The sequence below is a fragment of the Ceratina calcarata genome, unplaced genomic scaffold (genome assembly GCF_001652005.2).
Source record: "Ceratina calcarata isolate Rehan_Ccalc_2016 unplaced genomic scaffold, ASM165200v1 scaffold16.2, whole genome shotgun sequence".
Taxonomy (NCBI): domain Eukaryota; kingdom Metazoa; phylum Arthropoda; class Insecta; order Hymenoptera; family Apidae; genus Ceratina; species Ceratina calcarata.
The window spans coordinates 346,038-365,814 of NW_017137284.1; the positions used below are offsets into that span (position 1 = coordinate 346,038).

Below are 19,777 nucleotides of genomic sequence, written 5' to 3' on the forward strand. Positions count from 1 at the left end.
CTAAAATTTCTGTATAGAAAGCTTTTCGCCAGCATCAATAATTAATTGAATATTTCCTTCTATACTTTTTAGCACGTAGCTATTTATTATTAGCATTATTCTTCCGACGTCTGATTTCTTTTTAATTATAGGAAATGCATTTTTCTAAACTACATAAACTTTTAGGATTGTCTGTATAGCCAATACATCCTTAAGCCAGTTCCCAAACGTAATGATGTACGTGTTCGTCCCTTGTTCTCACCTTGTCCTTCCCCCCTTCCCCACTTTGAAAATCGTCGCGCCGTTTCGTCCAACCCAGCCTTCGTAGAAAGTGCTCTCGAGGCAGGCTGTGACGTTGGAACTTGAAGCATGCAGCTAGTTTCGCGAGCGTAACAAGAAGTAACAGCTGCAACGAGTAGGCGATGTATCCCGAAGGATCGAGCAGACGAAAGTAATTATACGCGATATATCGGAGGCTGCCGACGGCCTCTCTCTACCCTACCGCAACGTGGCTTCTTAAATCTGCGAAGAAACTTTTTGATTTATCGTTTCGACCGCCTGTCCGCCTCGCCTGCGTGATGTTCGATCAAAAAAACTGCGATAGGCCACCGTTGAGATTGAGAAACATTTTTTTCTGTGTACTCTTTCATTGTTAAGTCGATTCGATGATCGTTAGGACGAGATTGTTCAAGTCTATTGGACTAACAAGGGAATATACCAAACTGTCAATTACATGTAGCTACTACAGAGCAAACTTTCCCAAAACTCCTATGTTTGAAGTAAAAAATGAAAATTGTACACTGATTATTCCAAAGAAATTGTATTCTTATGACCCAATAAAATGATTTCATTTATAAAGAACATGACTTTTCTTCTTAAATTGAAATTTCACTACCTGAATTCCCTATTTCACCGTTCTTCGATTCGTATAATCGAGCGTCTGACTATAAACGTACATCTTCTACTTGCTCCTCGAACGACCAGTTACAGTTTGTAATATCGATTCAGCTACGATCCCATTGAAACCGTTCAACACTTCCGTGAGAACCGGATTCAAAAGAAAACTCATTAATTGCACAGTAATTTCTCGGTTCCTAACAATCCACAAACATCGATTACTATCTATATAAGTACATATGTATACATAGATGAATGCACGTTCCTATAGTGAACATATCTATTTCCAAACGTGGTATGGCGTTCATTACAGAGATGAATACATACAGCTGACTTAATAAGAATTCTAATAAATGTTCAATTATAATTATGCAAGTTATAAAAATCTATAATCTACCATTTACTGATTGTAATCAAAGAAATTCTATACTCGACAATGACGATCTTTAATTTTATGTTGAAAAACAAACTTAGGCCTTACAATAAATGTGCATAATCATTAAATACTGAATAATTTCACATAAAAATGACCATTCGATGTCTCAAAATCTAGTAAAGCCATTCAAGGTGTAACTGGCCGTATCTATCAGTGGTACATAAAAGAGATCCTAGAATTCAGCGGTGAGAACGAGGTTGAAAGATAGAAGGCAAGGATTGAGAAGGGTGGATCGGGGACGGTGCATCCACCCTCGAAGTAAAACAGAAGGAGAGAATGTTCCGCGGGAAATAATTGATTGTATTAGGTGAGTTAGTATTCCGGCTGCGGATTGCGCGGTCGAACTCTTGCCGCGCAATGCTCTCGGGCTCACCCTCTCGACCACGTGTGTGTGTGTGTGTGTGTGTGTCTGTGTACCTGTACGACGTGAATATACCCGTGGCTGTGCACGGTTTCACAGTACGATGCGACGTGGCCGACGACAAATGTTTGCTTGAAATCACGAATCTGGTGACCGAGGCCCACCGACAACGACTGATTGGCTCCGCAATATAATAATCATCGTTCTTTATGCATCGTATAATGTACTACATTCTGTCAATCTCTTTGCAAAATGAGAAATAAAGATATTCTAATTGTATGAAACATTTGGAGAAGGTTTTGTAATTGAATTGCAACTTAAATCCGACGGAATCGTAACGTCTTGGGCGTTTCAACTAAAGCCAAGTGGACGCAGTGAGATGGTACGACGCAGAGAGAAACGTGAAAAGGGGAGCAGATAACGCAAAAGGTGAACGAGAAGAAGAAGGACGATCGATCAGGTCGCAACTTTTATAAAAACGAAACGGGCAGAAGATTTCGCGGAAGGGAGATAGTAGATAGTAGCTAGCGGTCTGTCGGTATTCGATGCCTATACACATCCAACCAGGTGTAGAGAGGCATGAACCAAGCCGTAAGTAAGCCGTAAGCCGGGCCAGACCGTGGGGGCTGGTTCTGACTGGCAGGTTTCTTCATCGGAGAAGTCACCGGAAATGATGCTTCCTTCCGCGGCACCGGGTATATATTGTCGCGGCCCGCGCCGCGGCGCCCGCCTTCGGCCACGTCAATAGATGTCCCATCGTCGAAAATATACTTTAAATATGAAACAGTCAGGCGCAGGGCCTCCGATCCCCATCGAGATGACTCCCGACAGCAACATGCCTCGAACACGCGACTACCTCGCCTCTTCTCCTCTCTCGACCGCTTTTCTACAACTTTCCCAACGCCGGAACTTCTCTACGTATGTTACTTATGCGCGTACATGGATCTGCACGATAATCTGCTTTGTGCTCACCTCCCTTCGCTACTTTCACTCATACTTAATACAAAGTGCAGTTGGATGAAAGCATCTTAACTTAATCACAGTACTCAACGATTACAACAGCATGTCTGATGGTGAGAGTAGTCAAATGCTTTTAATATATAAAATATAAATGCTATTATCATAAAAATCAATATTTCACAAATTATTCACAATTATTGCAAATACAGAAGAGTGCTTATACAGGATGAGCACATGTCCACTAATGATGCAAATAAATAAATAATTCTGTTTGCTATCCTCTCATTCTTTTCTGTATATAAATCGGTTTAGCGTCGTGAATCCAAGAGTGACAACGAAATTTCCGTCGCAACCTCGGGGTATTGCTAAATGAAACAGAAGAAACTGCGTTTAATGTCTATGAATGCGCCAGCAGGAAATTGACAGATGTCAATTTATTCTTCAGGCTACCACGAGCCGGTGTACCTGCTAGGTATATAGAAAATACGACACGAAGGAGAGAACTGTATGCCACACAATTGCGTTTCCACCTATTTCTCTTCGCTACCGTGCCATCTCTGACTTCCATACCCTCTGTGAATTCTCAAAAGGATACTACCTTTCGCCCGCTTTTGTAGCGAACATATCGAGTCCTCCGAGATACATACAAATGTGCGACGGGGGTAGGACATCAGATATCCGGCGCTACTCGAAATCCGGCGTTTGATAGAAAAATTTTCTTTAAAGGCACCGAGCCGAAATTCTACGATTAATTAACAATAATACCCACGCAGTTATATGATGAAAATTATATAAGGATATGATCTCGTATTGTGTATTAAAAATTATCAAAGAGATATTTGATGCCACATTGCGATCTTAATTCAGTTTGACGATCTTATAAAGATGTTAATCCACTGTCAAATGTATCAAAAGCTTAATTTGATTCAATGTTTTCATGGACCAAATATAATATTTACTGGTACAAGCATCCGTTTGTTCAGCTCAAATAATATTCCCAAATACTAATAATAAATATGTACACTCGTATTAATATTTGTTCTCTTCGTATCATTTCTACCGGCAAATAACAGGACCCTCTTATCAAATTAGAAATACTTTCTTGGAATTTCAATTTTAAAGAGAATTTGATGAAAATCCAAATAAAGGATCTAGCTTAAAAGAATCCTCACAATACCTTGGCTCCGATCTCACAGAACATGAACCGGTGCCTAACGATAGAAACGAGGCGCGTTCCTGAACGAAAAGACGAATTTCTGCACCTGCACGCGGTGCTTCGTTATCAGAAACGAACGCCAATTATACTTTAACCAAACTGCGGGTCCAATTTGTGAGTCGGCCGCGGTTGAAGTGGCCTCAAACTTCGTACGAAGAGGCCTCCTCCTCCTCCTCCTCCTCCTCCTCTACGTAGGCCAAGCGTGCTTTAGTGCCTATACTTGCTTCGCCACCAAAATAACAAGAATGTCCCGGCCATTCGCTCTCGCCCAAACTCCCTCTACGTACATACTCGACCGGCTCGTTCTCCTCGAGACGCGAAATGAGGCGTGTGCCTCCGCGAAGATTCAATTGAACACACATTTATACGAGTTATTTATATAGAACAGATTCCCGCGAGCCCCTCGCGCGCCACTTCATTCGTTCGTCAGGAGATACAGTAACCGACAAAACCACGTCTGCACTGTCATGTTTTCGATTAAAACAATTTAATTGTTGTATAATTTTATCTGTAATAAACTGATTACTAGACAGCGGATCTTTCTGCAAAACATGGAAAAATCTATACAAAATCGTCGTTTCAAATTGTTTCACGGAATTGTTTTCTCAATCAACATTATTAATGTATAATTTGATGTTTGATTATTTTAAATGCATCGCAGTATATGAATACTTTCTTAAATCATTGTAGCCGGGTGTAGCTCGAGACGCACAGCTGGGAAGCTTCTTTGCCGGGATTTTCACCGCGCAACGCGTACTTTACTCGAAAAATTGTATTTCTTTGCCACGGAGACGGATTCGGGGCTTCATAATCCGGACCGCTTCTTGAATCTTAGTCGGATATACGGATGGAAGCGTTTCGCGTTCTATTATTAAATCGCGAACGACGAACATTTTTATGCCGGAATAAGATTTACCCCGTGTAACGGGAATATTCTCAGCTGGGGTAACTTCAGCCGTTACACGACTCGTCGCGAGTGTGACGATGTTCGTTTCTCACGCATTATTAAGCCAATTTTTATGCAAAATTAAACTGAGATTGAAATTTTTCTTATCCTTATCAGAGATAACATACATTTTTAGTATTGCATATCATTATTTCAGTATCTTCAAAGTTATACAATTGCGCAATCATAAAAAAGTAGTATAGGGTGCTATGAAGCTACAAGAGAACATTCATAATCTTCAAATTTGATGCATTAATAACGACATGATTTTAAATGTTAACAAATGCTCCGTCACTCGTTTCCATTGGAGAGAGAGAGAGAGAGAGAGAGAGAGAGCTGTAACCCAATTTTATTTAACTATCCTTATCGACGGTTGTAGTGTCCTTCATTGTCAAAACCCTTGGCGTACTTATTAACTCGAAGCTATCCTTTGATACACCTAGCATTGTAGCTAACACTGCCTCTAGATTATTGGGTTTTCTTAAAAGATCATGTATCAATTTCAACAATCCGCGTACATTGTTAACCTTATACAATGCGCTTGTCCCTTTGACTACATATGGACCGCCAGTTCCATATGCTTCCAATGTTAAAAATGCGTAACCAACATCAAGTACCTAAGCTCTACCTTGGGGATCTACACGTGACCAAACAGCAGCAATTATGTATGTAGTCAAAGGCTTGTCCTGTTGCATTTTAAGTATGTCTCTATAAGGACACCGTGTCTTATTATGCATCAGAACTCTTCGAAGAGTATTTAACATTATATTAATTCTATTGCTCGTTTAGATTTATATTCCGATGTGTATAAAAAGATGTTCTTGTTAATCCGTGCAATAAATAAATAATATTAATACTTCTATATAAAATAACATAACACTTCTTCTCAATTCTCATCGCATCACGAAAAAGAACAAAAGTGAATAATTCGCAGATGAAAAATTGCGAACCGATGCAAGGGATGGATATTCGTGCGCACAAGGAAAGCGCAGTGCGAGTCATATCTATGCACGCTGAGGGATTGAAAATGGATTTTCGAAGCGCAATTTCCGAGCGAGGAAATGAACCGCGTACACTGTCATACGTGCGTACGTGCGTGTCTGCGATCGTATGTTGAATATTAAAAAAAAAAGAGAGAGAAAGAGAGAGAGAGAGAGAATGAAAAGGACGCAGTCGTGCATCCTCATTTGCTTTTCCCTTTCAAGTGCGTGCGCAATATGACGCATGATCCGAGCGCAGCGATTTTTTGCAACGCGTAAGCTGCCAGAGTAAAAACTGAAACTATCGATACGAACCGATTTATCCGAAGGGGACTTTACGCTTTCCGTTCCAAATAGCCGCGCTCGAAAACGTGATTCTCCATCGAATCAATTCATCTGTGTCAGCGTCAGCAGATTAAATAGCAGTTTAAAAAAAAAAAATGCTCGATTCTAGATAAAATTCCTGCTCGGATTTATACTGTGTATTGTACAATTAATAATGAATTGCCTGAACATGATTTTACAAATTGCCATATCAAACAAATCGTGTCGGTCTCTCGATTTCATATTTATTTCTGTACAAAGCAACTGTTTTCATTTATAAAAATAGCACTTGAGTACGTTCAACTGTATGACGTTAAAAAAAAAAACGATTTTTAATCTGCACTCTCGATGCTCGAGATGTCTCGTTTCAAGTATAACATCGAGTCGTCCCCTCATTGAAAAGTTTCCACGAAACGTCGTTATGCGAGTGAAGCCTGCCAGCTACAGGATATCATTTTCAATCATTTCCGACTGAATTTCAAGCACTACCCAAAAACAATTAAACATCGACAGCTCGACGTATAAATAATATCAGATATCTACAAAATTCACTGCGGGAAGTTAAAATATTGTATCAATGTATCAAATTTTAGTATAATAATTTATTAAGTTGATACACACACACACACACCCCACTTTATGTAATAATAATAAATAATGTTTGTAATTCTTTTTATAATAAGGAATGTATTAATGTTACAAGTATTTTTAATTGTGCATGTTTATTCAAATACGTAGTAATGATAGTGTGAGTGAGAGCGTACACTTTTTCGCAGATAATCAGAAATCATCATTTAAGTGTCCAGTCACTCTTTGGAGGGTCATTAGTTTATACACAACGTGCAATCATTTCAATAAATGGATAAAATCTGCAGTCTAATAATCATGCTCTTTGACAAACATACTGAGTACGAGTTATGAATTAAAAGCAATAACTAATCGCATGTAACGATGCAATAAATTTTTCATTGGAACAGCTTTTACTTGGCGTAATTTTGGCAAATTGGACGAGGTCTAAAGAGCGGCCGAATGATTATTTATCGCGTTCGCCGGCCCGTACGAAAATCAGGTTACAGCGATACGCATCAGATCAACGAAATTTATCGGGTAGTGTTGTAACGATAATTACGTAGCAACGCATTAACAGGTATTACCGCGGGCATATCCAGACCGGGCCACGTGCAACCATTAACGAAATCCTACGTGAGAAAGGTTCTCGATCAGCGAGTCGATTTTAATTACGCTGTCATTCTCTTCAATTTACATGTTGCGAATCGCGTTCGATTCTACGTATAGACGGCCAATACGGAATATCTACTCATTTTTCGACAATTTCGATCAAATATAATCAGTTAATTATAGCCAATATTCGCATAATTAAATACTCGCTCATAGGAGTCCCATTTACAAAATTGGACTCTTATCAGATAGCTTCAAACCACTTCGCATCCCAAACAAAAATAGCAATTGGTTTCGCCTGGAGAACATTAATAGCTTCCAAGTAGACAAGTTGAAACACTATAATGAAACATTTTCAGGTAATAATAGAATCAACTCTTCTATAATATGGGATCTCAGATACTTGACAGAAATAAAGAAGGTGCAAGATGATTTCGTAAAAGATCTTCCTTGGTTGATTAGATGCAATGTGCTTCGCTTCTTATCTGAACTATTTCTTCAGAGTGTGCGAGTAAACTGTCACAGGGACATTGCAAAAGGATAAATCGGTCAAGTGAAATAAAGGAGAGGTTTCCTTGCTGACCGTATCAAACAAATTGGCATCGAATTCAATTATTCCCGTATTCACTGTATCAGCAGCCGGCAGCGGCAGGAGCGCTCGCTGGAAGAAAATCCGAAGCTGCCCCGCTCGGTTCGAATGAATGGGCTTTTTTTCGGTGTTATTACGTCGTCCCGTCGTCGATAACTGGTGATTCGATCTGACGATTATACGATCCGTGCGTGCAGATGTACAGCGAAATTGATATTTTAAATTAAAACTAGCAAGGAGGAATTACTCGAGATTGAGCTGCTGATTTCATCTCCGGGAAGGAAATTGATTGGTGTTTCATTCTGAATTAATTTAACATAATTATATCTAAACAAGTAAAGGCCAGAGTCTTGAACAAAAGGAAAATTATTTGCATTCTACATTTTGAATGATTGAGTTTAATTAGATACGACGGCGCATTAATTCGTTTGTACGATTGCTAGAACGAATGAAAAAAAAGCATATTTCATCGAGGTACGATGATCGACCGTATCAGCAACACGTTAATCTCCTAATGCAACGTGAATCGATAAAAAAAAGAACAAGAGAAATTTCCAATTGCGAAAATACGTGTATAAAAAACAGCGAACGGGAAGGAAGAAGCGACGGTGGAGCAGATTTGAACCCTCCGGGCACGGAGTTAACCTCGGCCAGAGCCGATTAACGATGCAATTTATCAAAAAATAAAATCACCCTTTTAAGCTGATATTTCGCGACAAATGGCGTAGCGCCGTGGTGGAAAATGTGCTTAGTTCTTTCTTGAACAGAGTATCTGAGAATCTGGTTTGTTCATTAAGTTCAGCCCAACACAGTTTGATCAATTTAAGTCTTTGCACATTTATCGTGATTTATGTATTTATAATCTCAATGTATATTTTAAGTGCCAGGCACTAAATCATTAAATACAAACGGAAACACTTAACTTCTCTAAAATTGAAATAGTTTTTCTTTTTCTTTATTTCTTATTCAACACGTTTCGATGTTAAAATATTCACGTTATTTATAGGTAGATATTTAGATTTCCTGTTAGCAATCTGATCATTTCGATTGCATCGTCTAACGACCAGACATCGGGTTGTTGAACATCCTGACAGATAGATAAGCGAATATCAACGATCGATGATATATTCCTCGTATCATCGGCGAAACACGATGAGTAAAATTGCCGGAAGCGACGGACGAACAATACACACATTTCGGTCGTTAACGATCTTGCCGGTGGAAGAAGGATATTAGAAGTGAGGCACAATGAGCGAACTTATCTCATTAGAACGACTTGCACAGCCAATCTCCGCCGACCCTCGGATTACACGCGACTTTCAAAGATGATCGAGAGCGTTAGGGCCATAGTCGCGAAGGGGAAGAACGAATGTTGAAGAAGTCGATCGAATGGAGATAAGGCCAAACTTTCCACGTATTAATCAACCCTTCGTGTAATGGCTCTAACTCTTATCTCGTAATAGATGAAACAGTGATTCAAACAAGAAACCATAACAATAAAACCAGAGATTACAGCCTTTCTTAACATACGCTACTCTACTGGCAAGATATTCTTGTATAATTCAGTATATTTTTTGTTTTATATATTTCATTACACATGCAGTAGCATTTTGAACATCCAATGTTTGTATGCTATATACATACATTTTCTTCTGACAGAAGCATGAGAACTTTAGAGAAGAATTGAAAAAATGTAACTTTAAACAGGGGATATTGGGTACAAATTAATTTAGCCAGGAACTAAGTCGGCGTGAGGGACAAGATTAATCGCACGATTTAATCCAAAGAAAGAAAATCGACAAAGCAATTACAAGGAAGAACGATCGATCCTCAAGAATTGATTACATTTCTTTAGTACCGCTTGTACACTGGACGGTTTTTAGCCTCCAGTGAAGCCACTGAATCATTACCGAATTGATCAGCAGCACACACGCGGCCGCAACTGCGGCCACGATTACCAACTAAATCAAATCCCGGTGGTGGCGAATATTGAAATATGCTAAGAGAATCCATATCACCACCTGTTCCCTTAATGCACTCATATGTATGTGTAGCGTATTCTAATGTGATTTCCAATTCATAATACATCAAAAGGAAGGAACGAGGTGAGGAAAAGATGAGGGGACGCGAACGTGTGACGGAAAGAAGAGGATCCAGTACTTTCGCGAGTTTTTACCAACTCCCAAGGTATTGAGACAATTTCTACCTCGAAAGAGATGTCACACTTCTCGTCGAGATATCAGGTGAACGTCACTTATTTAATTTCCGAATTTAACTGCAAAACTAAATTTTCTAAAGTAATTTCATAAAATGTGAAATAATGATATAAAATTAAATATATAAAATCTAATTAACATCCTAAGTAAATAGTGTTTGATTTCAAATTGAAGTTACGAAATGCAAACACAAATACTACGAATGCACTGCCCTATTATTTAACAGTGGAAGCTGCTTACCATCGGTTCACGTTAAAGCTTTATAGGATTATTTATTAGCAGTTTACATGTTCGCGACGCATTAACAGGTGGGCAGCTGCGTATTGAATTAATGGAAACTCATGACTGTTCCAGGCACTTAAATCCGAACTAAACAGAACTCGTTCGTCCGGTTGCATCCGCGTTTTAGGCTCCTCGACTAACTTATTCCATGTCGCCGCTATACGTCATTCTAATCATGCGATTTATGGCTGACTTTCTTTTGACGTATCGCGTCCTTTGTCATTCTTAACGTTGCTCACGGCTCACGTTCCATAAAGCACACGTACTCACGTTCCAGTGTAATTATAAACGAAAACCTTACGAGCTATTAAATAAGGTAATTTCAGTATTCAGGCAATTGCTTGGATTTCAAGTTCTACTTGAACACCTAGTAACCCTCCAGGAAGTGACTGGACACCTTAGGTTTCTAATTAGCTGCGAAAAAATGCACCTAAACCGAAAATTGGGATAAAGTCAATATACTGCTATTTGACGTCAGGATTCGATCATTATACAAAACTCGCGAAGTAAATAATTGTAAAAAATAACGTAACATTATATTCATTCGTAAAAGAACATTCGAAATGTTAATTTTTATTTCACTGACGTATTGACAATGAACATAGTTTTATTTAGATAGAACACCTATTATTTTGAATATACAACTTTTGGTTTAGGCACATTTTTATATATAGTTTTCCAGTCATTCTCTGGTGTACAGTTTTAGCATATCGTTGACCAGAAATTTTACACAGGAACTATTTCATGTCATCGGCTATTATTTCGTAATTGAATATGGAAGTGAAACAATCTAGATAAACTTTAATAAAATCTGTCACTAGAATTTATTTCAAAATAACTCGGACAATCAGATAAAATATATCCGCGTATAATTTATTAAAAAATTCTTCACGTTTTCACGTTCCGTCATGATTGCAATTTTTGGGCTACTAAAATTGTGATAAAAACCTGAATTCCACGAATAGTATTTCTGTTATAATAAAGCAGTCGCGACTAAACGCAAAGCTTTTGGAATACTCTACATATATTGCCCTGGGTTTTATAAATTGAAATAGCTAATGCAAGTGCAAACTAGACGAATTTTCAAACAGGCCGTTCAGTTCACATTCATACTATTGGAAAATCAATATTACACGCACTAGCAAGTGATCAGAAATAATGATAAAACATTATGAATCCTGCTTGGATTGCTCTGCCCGCGTCATTCATGGCTCGTCGATAGTACGTAAACAGCTCGACCCGAAAACCAAAACGGATTTCGGATGTCCACGTTTTCGTCGTCTTTTCTCGACCTACATACGACGACAACTTTGCCTCGATAAACGATTATGAAACATTTCAGTTTTCTTTGCTACGACAACTGAATATAGTATGTTCATCTATACAGGGTGTCCCAGAAAAAGTGTTAGAGCTGAAAAGGGGTAATTCTATAGGTATTTCTGAACAATAATTTTGCTTGGCAAAATGCAAAGTGAACTATAGTTTTTGAATTATTAACGAAAAACGCTGACCAATGAGAGCACGCGTAAGGCCCGCGCCTAGCCACGGATAGGTTTGCTCGGATACGGGTCAATGTTTTTCGTTAATTATTTAAAAACTATGCCTCACTCTGCGTTTTGGCAAAGGAAATTGTTGTTCACAAACACTTATCATTTTCAATATCATTTCTCTTCGGCTCTAACACTTCTTCTGGGACATCCTGTATATTTCATATGGCGATCTGGCAAATGAAAGAGCAACGAAGAAACGCTATCAAGATAATAAATTGAAATCGCAGATCGCGTGCTCCGAATGCTCGCGGGGGATGATACATAAGGTTCCAAAGTGAAACGCATCCGGTGGAATTTGCGCTTTATCATAACGAGATACGATAAATATTTCGAAAGCGTAAGATGGAAACGGATATAACGGTTAATGTGAATAAATGGCCGGGCAACTATCCGTATACCGGGGCATTATGTTATAAATTAGCCATTGTTGCCCGGTCATGGCTCGGATGTGGCTAACTGACGAAGGATAATTTAACCGTGCCACGTTCACCGCGCGAATATACCCCGCCTAATTAGCATCGCTGACCCCTGTCGAATTTATTGTCTGATAGAAAACTTCACCTAAATTCAAGACTTTCATCTGTTACATCGGTGGACACGAAACGTCTTTTTCGTCAAACACGACAGTCGTATACATTTGTTTAAATTAATTTATACATGTTCGCAAATGATTAAACTCCTCGTAACAAGATAATAGATAATATTATCTAGATAATAGATAATAGATGTACAGTGTACTATACTATACAGTGTACCATACTATACAGTGTACCATACTATACAGTGTACNTTGTAAAGTAGTCTAAAAAAAGTGTATTGTGACATTAAAGCATTAAGAAAGTACAGAGGAAACAATTAATATTCACGAAAGAAATTCAAAATGTCGAATTTACGTGTATATAAGGGTACGCGGTGCCCGACGGCAATGCTGCCCCCTGACGGGCCTCAAACTTGCCTTCGGGCCGCTACCGCGCCCCTTGATTTTAGCACAAAATGGCGAAACCTTCAATCAAAATCAATGTTTCATGACATCTGTTATTTATTTTGAGACATCTTCCCATCCATTTTTAGGTTTACTTCATTATTACGAATTATAAGTAGTTTTCTAATTTCATCCGCTGTTCTATTTCAGTTGAATATCAACCCATTGTAAAAGTAAGATGAAAGAAGAAAGTTTCCAAGCAAAGATCAAGTTGCAATTGTCCAGGTCTATGATGCAATATGAAATTGCAATTTATAACAAAAATAGAAAATTGCATATTCATTAATTCATGATTTGATTTAAGATTACACCAGAGGCAGAACGCGATTTCCGAGGACCAGGTCAACGTCCCATATGCGTCAATCTAATAATATATATATATATATATACATAGTCTGTGCTGTTAAAAATAACAAATATGACAACAGTATTTCTTTATGTTAAAATATTGCACAAGCCCAATTTCATTTATACAAAACTCATTTTTAAACTTATATCATAAAATTAATAATACTGTTGCGTCAATAATAAATATCAGAATAAAAATACAAAACACGTGGAAAATATTATTCACCAAAGTGGGTAGAAGTTTTGGAATTATTGATATTGAAAGATCGCAATTTGCACAAGTTCGATGGAAGACTTACATTCGTATTTGAGAGTGCAGAGAGGTTACGAGTTATATACGAGCAAATAATTTACTTTGATTACTTAGGAGATGGATACATGTACAGTCGAAGGTGGGAACACTTCTGAGTTACGTCTCGTTAATTAATTAAATTAATGCGACCGTCATTGCCGCATTCCAATAATTAGTACAGACCAAATGAGTCTCGTACGAAATAAGTATATCATAATAATTTAGAAAACAAGATTTTCAATCTGACAATTTTAAATATGCACGGATCTGTACTAAAAATCTTTCGAATTATAATATTTTTAATTCTTTTTATTTACTGGCGATTGTGTGTGAAATATAATTTCATGAAGAAAGAGGTAACTCAAGCGGAAAAGTTAGATTCTCCCCCCGTGACAAACTAGTAACCGTGCGCCGCGAGCTATCGATTGTTACGAATTGAAAAACAATTAGCGAATTGCGGTGTGCACCGGCTACCATTTCAACGGTTTGGACCAGCGCCTGTCCGGTACCTCGGCAATTCTCTCATCCCGCAATCTCGTCGAGGTCATCGTACACACGTATCGACGTTCATTTGCATACGCGCCGCGGGACGGGGTTAAGCTAAATGGGAGCCGAGAGAATTTTACGGAGGAACTTCGCGGTTAAAGTAACGCATTCTCGTTTCGAGAATGAATTTTATTAGGAAAAACATAGATACGTAGAGCACGCCCGAAAAAATGTTTGTTGAATAAATTATGACCCGTAATAATCTACTCACGATTCGTCTGAATGTCTGCAAGAAATACGCGATTTTTAGCCTTTATTAGAAATTATTAAAAGTAATCTTAATTCTTGCAAGGTGAATCAATAAGAAATATGAAACAAAATGAGCAAATTTTAGCAGACGATTTTCCCATAATTTATTAAATTAAAAATGTAGACTGAAGTTCTCAAGACTGATATACAGAGTTTTCTAAACCACCCCCGTCATTCCGTATTAACATTTTCTCAAGTCTCAATTCTCTCCCTATTTCTTTCGTTATTTTTATTAATGATATTCGCGATTAGGAGCTGCTTATTAACAACAATTCCTAATCGACCTTCGTCCACCCCATGACTAATACACACGATTAATATCCAGCCATCATCCACCAATAACATAACTTAATAACAAAGAGAAGTTCTCTGAAATAACTATTCCTTTCGCGAGTTCCAGTTCCAATATATCTCGCTTAACTTTTCCTTGCTCCTGAACCCGTCAGGAGAACTGTCCCGTTTTCCTTTGCCATATCAATCTATCTTTTCCCCCAATTCATTTTTACTTCTTTCTCGCCCGGAGCCGATCCGTCAGAATAAGTTAGAAGCCCTAACGAATAATTCGGTTAACGTACCTAACATTGTCTTCGTTCCAATAGGAAGTTCAGTAGAATTAAAAATGTAGAAAACTTCGATCCGACAGTTTCGTTCCCTCGTCTCCTTATTCTGAGAAATCATGGGAAAAACACCTGCGACATTTCGTCCAATTCGTTGTAAAAATAAAATACATATATCCCTACGCTCCAACAGTATAAAATATCGTATAATAACTCGAATCATTTTCTTTTCAACATCAGTCACTGTAGATAAATCTGTTTAATAAATTCTCTGTTTCCGAGTTTCACCTATACATTCTTTATTCTGGCCACGTATTCGGCACAGAAAGATGGACGCAAGCTGGCGTTCCGTAACGCGTTCGAGCCTACGGCTAATTTCCATATCATTTCAGCTACACGCGCCGAACGCACTTCTGACAATCATCTGTTTTCTGTACATGCACGCTCGCGCACACGCGGAAGACTCGAGCTGACCGATGCATACCGGCAGCGGCGCGCGGACGCGCCGTGACGCAATGCTCGAGCATCACTTGAAAATCAAATTCTCGGCCCGAAACGCGCATGGATTGCGTGTATGTGAGCGGTACCGTGTTTCAAATACACGTACTTAAGTTGGCATAGTGCGTTTGATAGTTGCGGATTGTTTTATTTGCGCGTGACAGATTGTATTAAACGAACCAACGAAGCGGGACGGTAATTGACGCGTTTACCACGAGCGCGTCCCGCTGTTTATAACGAGTCGTTTATTAAGGTAACGAGAATTTCATTTCACGACACGGGTAACCGAAATCACACCTTTTCCTCTGGGTTCGCACAAAAAAACAGAGAAAGTAAGAGCAAATATTATAAGAATCATTGTGAAAATATTATATGAATCACAATTATATGTTATAATTCTATATTATTATATACTTTACCTAACAAAACACAAAATATGGAAGAAATAAAATAGAAGAAACGCGGGAATTGATTACACAACCTAATAGAATGTATTGAGTATACTTCGTGTACTAACGATATTATTAATTCTCGATAGTTATTATCCCTGTTATTTCTCAACAAGGATTTCTTACGATGCTTAAAATTTCTAGTACCTGCTGGATCCATAATGACAGAGGTCGTAAACTCATTTAGATATTTTGATACGCAATTTTAATAAACTACTTACAATTAGAATCATAATAATTTGATCACACACGTAATTTCTGTTATCCCCCTTACAGATTTCCCACTCGACTGACACAATTATAGGGGCCGGTGAAATAATCTTCATTAATGTTTTAATAACCATAAGGTGAAGCCGTCGGGACTATCACGTTGAGTGTTGAACAAGTCGCGTAAGCGCGCCATGTACTTCAGCACATCATTAGTCGGTATAATCATCAGCCTTAAAAATTCACAGAACCGTGATGAAATGACAGAGAGTGAAACCAATATAAATATCCGTGTATCTACGAAGGAGTTCTAACGTCCGCGTCTTACTCGAAATCCCATTCTCAATATAAAATACNTGAAGAATCTAACATGTTTGATCATAATCATAATATGCACTTGAAATGTTTGATTCTGATCATAATCAAACGTTTTAGATTCATCATAGTTCACTTTATACGTATCGACACTTGTGAACTTGATAAGGTAGGAAAATTCGATGATATGGACATCGTACATATTGAAAAATTGTTAGAAAATGGAGTTTTAGTCGAGAATATTCAATATAACGTGGTAGCGAATTTTCGGGTACATTACAATAAAAACGCATCAATTTTCCGTGATAGCAGCTCGCGATAATCGTATTAGCATCGATAACAGCTATCGACGATATTTCGATACAATTGCGGTACATGGGCGAAGTTTCTCTCTTCCTATCCGTTTTTCCATCTTTCTCTCTCTTTCTCTCCACGTGTATGAGTAGGGAAACGAAAAAGGGAGAGAGGTAGCGATGGGAACATGACAATTATCTGCAAATCGGTAATTTACCATTTTGAATCGTGCACCAGCGCGCATTATGTGCCCTGCAAGGATTATGTGCATTCCGACAGCGAATTCGAATTACAATTAATCTAGCTAATACGCACAGGAAATAAAGTGAAAGTTCAAACACACACGTGCATGCGAGCAGATTTGTTTTCAATGCACACGCGACCCCGACCGCTTCGATTAAATTCTTATCGGGGAAATTAATCAAAATGCGATTTTCATTATTGTCGCGTTAAAGAAAGCGTAATTTACTTGCCACTATACTTTCGGAAAAATTTATAGTCTAGACAACGGATTAACTAACATAATTAAACATAAAATGAGTACAAAATAAGCAAAACATTGGCTGGTATTCAGAGTCGTTGCATTATTAAAAGTCCAAATATTCATCCACGATATTGGAAAAAGTGCACACATGCACTAATTATGTCCTATGATGTTGAAAGGATATTTTCAGCATGCAAATTAATCTTCAGGAAGAGAAGACATCTACTTACTATTGACAACATGGAAAAAATGCTATATACATATTGTATTGCAAATTATAGTAAATAAATTATATAAAATAAATGAAAATATTTATACATTGCATAATTGACTTCACTGTTTTGCATATACTTTGCAAAGATGAATTGTGGATATTTCGCATATATTTTTTACATACTTTCTATACATTTTTTTACAAATTCCAGTAATAATAATGCAAAGTACAGTAAAATATTCAATAAAGAATAATGAATGTTCTTTAAAATAAAACAAGTGTAATGTGATTTAAATCCTCTTATTATCGCGCATTAAATACCTGTTTTTGACCTGCGAGCACGACAGATATCCATACACGTATATACTTGTAGTTGAGAACCATTGAACCGAAATTTCAGTGAAGTGCTCGTTTGAAATGTATCGTAAACGAAAACCAGTGTCGGAAAAATTTAATCGCGCGCGTTACTGTCTGAATAATATTTCACATTTTGAAATATCGCTATATTGAAACAAAATCTCCCCAACTACATGGATCATCTACTATGACACAATTTTTCACTCCTCTTCACATTGTCAAGCGCAGAACTCTTACTAATTTAAAAATTAATTTTTATAAAAATCAGACAACTGAGAAATATAAGTACATCAATCACGAGAGATCATGTTACTTTGAAAGTTCATATTAGAAATGTTCTTAAGAGCAATAATAATCCAAAGAGATATGATAATCTGTCTATGAATCCCTAACAAAAAATAGTTCGTTCAGTGACAACAATACGTCATCTAGCAAGAAAAAAGGGGTGTCGTGGAACAAAGAGGAGAGTGGCGGCGACAGAATGGATGCGAAACGTGGCAGAGGTATTGGTCCAGTGGCCCAATTCGCGTATATTCTTTCTCACGGCTATACAGCACGCGCGTACGTGTAACAAATCGCAATTCTATCTCCCATCGAACGCGATGCGTGGAAGGATATCGAGAACTAGGCTGTGCATGAACATCGCATTCAACGGATATCCGACAACGGTACAGCAGTCGACGAAAGTATTTAATCATTTAAAAGAAACTTCAGTGATCACGTATTACATGACTTCCTTGAAATTTTAACAATAATGTTTCATAAAAATAATGACACCATATTTAATGCAATTTATGAACTATCAATTATTAATTTGATGTATATATATGTATATATATAAATCAATAAGAATAATCATTTAAAATATCTGTAATTATTCAATATTCCTTTTTAAACTTCGTATTTGATTTTGGAAGATGTTATGTACCACATAGTGGTATGTGATTTCACAAATCCAGAATTATTTTACAAAGGATACTGTCGAGGCAGAGTCAACAAAATTCCAAATTCTTTTTTATAATGCACGTGCATGAAAAAAGTATTTTATGTGAACGCCCGTGCACTTTCACGAGCCACTGTATCACATACACACGCTCGTTTCCACCCACTCGTCGCGTACATACGTACGCCGGCTAAAACCAAATTCAAATGCAACCATGGTAAAGGGCTTTTTTTTATACCTCGCTAACCTAGCGTGTGTAGGACGAAATAAACGGCGGAGCGTGAGCACGTGAACGGGCGAGAGAGGATCTCTGTATACGTGCGTCGATAGACTATATGTACATATGCTACTAGAGCTGTTTTGTACCGAATTGAAACTACAAAACTACCAAACCCAGGATTTTGGTGAATCTGTTCTAAGTAAGTCGGCATGAAATGACATAAATGAGATAACAAGTCGTTACATACATAAATATTTTTCAAACAAGGGAATACAAATTAAATTCTATTGACTATCTGAAAAACTATCATACCCCAATTTTGAACAACTTCCCCTAAATCCATAGAAATTTGCAATCTAATTATGTTTCATTTTAATTATTCAAGCGAGAGTTACATCAACAACAGAAAACTTTCACTCTTTCAAAAATAAATACAATGTATACGTAATGTATGTAACGAAAGAACGATATGCATAAATTGAGAGAGGGATGTAATCTAGATTTTATTTCGCACCGTGGAAATCATTGTCGGATAAAATTTATAAGCGATCGGGAAATATAAACGCGACCGGTGTCAATTACTTCAAGATTAATTGTCCGACTCGACGGATTAACGGCTATTAATATCATCAACGTTGTCCGTTCGTGTGGCCGTCGGCGACGTGAAAATAGATGGAACGACAAACATAATTTGGAACCGTATAAAATATCATTGCAATTTACTTAACACTTCAGCCGTTCCCGCATTGATTTAATACCGTTTATTCCGTTAGATTCAATTATTTCATTAACTACTTTATTTAGTATTCTTCAGATTTATTAGATTAACCATTCCATTATTACTAATGGAGCTATTATTCTTTCTATTTTACTCATACTATATTTGCTTATAGTTCCTAATATATGA

General features: G+C 37.6%; 1 protein-coding gene across 2 annotated transcripts in view; it reads right to left on the reverse strand.

The window, feature by feature from the left end:
- The window catches only part of LOC108632528 (lachesin), a 268,437-nt gene that overhangs the window by 244,771 nt on the left and 3,889 nt on the right, over positions 1-19,777 (reverse strand). The gene's annotated exons all lie outside the window — the stretch shown is intronic.